At 36.6% G+C, this 1509-nt stretch overlaps 1 protein-coding gene across 1 annotated transcript in view; it reads right to left on the bottom strand.

Moving 5' to 3' along the window:
* Positions 1–1509, bottom strand: part of LOC109462177 (kelch repeat and BTB domain-containing protein 8-like) — a 9392-nt gene that overhangs the window by 4410 nt on the left and 3473 nt on the right. The gene's annotated exons all lie outside the window — the stretch shown is intronic.

The raw sequence follows: 1509 nt of genomic DNA, 5'->3' as shown, positions 1-1509 counted from the left end.
AGCAAAGCAAATGCATAATGTTTACCTTCGCATATGGTCTGCTCTGTTAATTACCTTCGCCAAGAAGGTTATGTTTTCAGAGGCGTTCGTGTATGTGTGTGTGTGTCTGTCTGTCTGTAAACACTATAACTTGAGAAGGCCTTGATGGATTGTCTTGATACTTGGTAGGTGGGTAGGTCTTGATGAGACCTCAAAATGATTAGATTTTGGACCCCCTAGTGGCTTGTTACGGTACTGCAGCTGAACTTCCGGTTTTGATATCTCATGATCTAAACATGCTAGGGTGACGAAATTTGGATGGTAGGTAGCTCTTGTGCTAGGGAAGAAGTGACGTGAGTTTTGGCCCCCTATCGGCTTGCTCTGGAACTGCAGGGCTATCTGTTTGAAAATATTCAACTCAATGTAACTCAAGAACAGGTTGATGGATCGTCGTGATTTTTGGTATGTAGGTAGCTTACGTGATGCTTGATATAATTATTTGACAATTATGCAAATATGGATGTAATTTGCATAATTTATGACGAAATTCTATAAATCAGCTTCATTCCATGGTTGGACTATTGAAGCCTGTGACATTGGTAATTGAGAACGAGAGAACCACAGACAGATATTGATTATGTAAATGAGGACTTAATTTGCATAATTGATGAGAAAATTTTATAATTATGTAATGATAACAGCCTGGAATTTCATACTTGTGGTATTTGAAAGTTAATGTATTCAAATCAGGACCTCATTTGCATAATTTATGAGGAAATGCTAGAATGGCATTGTTTGTTAATATAAGACTGTCTTTTGGTTGAGAAATTCATAAAATGATAGAATTCATTAAAATTAGGATCCTATTTCGTTAAATCAGGGGGGAATAATCTATAATATGTCAGTCATAAAGATTAACATCATTTGGCGAAGGTATGAGATCGGGGAACTCTAGTTCTTACTGAAATACATTCATATACAGGGCTCGAAATTCATTTTTGGGAATAGGTGCACTGGTGCACCCAAACTAAAAAATTAGGTGCACAAAAACATTTTTGGGTGCACCATATAAAACAAAACCTAATTATAGATCTTACTGCTCCTCTTCTAAGCTTGTATCTGAAATGGGAGCTAACTTCAAAGTCTTACAAAAGTACTACAACAAAGATTTTTTTATTTTTCTGACACTTAGATGCCAAGAATATCCTGTATACTATTATACATCTAATACGGACAAATATGCCTACAAAAAAAATTGGGTGCACAGCTCCAATTTTGGGTGCACTAAGGTGCACATGCACCCAGTATTTTGAGCCTTTACATATATGGTCAGACAGGAGTATAAATCCCTCCTACTATAAAATTGTAACATTATGGAACCCAACACCAGAGGTGACAGATGTCAACAAATCAGGTCATTGGCCTTGTCAGAGCTAGGCCACTATTTGGAAAAGAAGAGAAAACTGAGCAATAAAGAATATGTTAATCTTTCATACGTCGATGAAGGTTAGACATCCAGGTAATACGATA

This window comes from Branchiostoma belcheri, unplaced genomic scaffold (assembly GCF_001625305.1).
Source record: "Branchiostoma belcheri isolate BF01 breed outbred unplaced genomic scaffold, Haploidv18h27 scaffold113, whole genome shotgun sequence".
In the NCBI taxonomy this organism is placed as follows: domain Eukaryota; kingdom Metazoa; phylum Chordata; class Leptocardii; order Amphioxiformes; family Branchiostomatidae; genus Branchiostoma; species Branchiostoma belcheri.
Note: the sequence above shows the minus strand (reverse complement) of the source record. Positions and strands in the feature narration are given on the sequence as shown.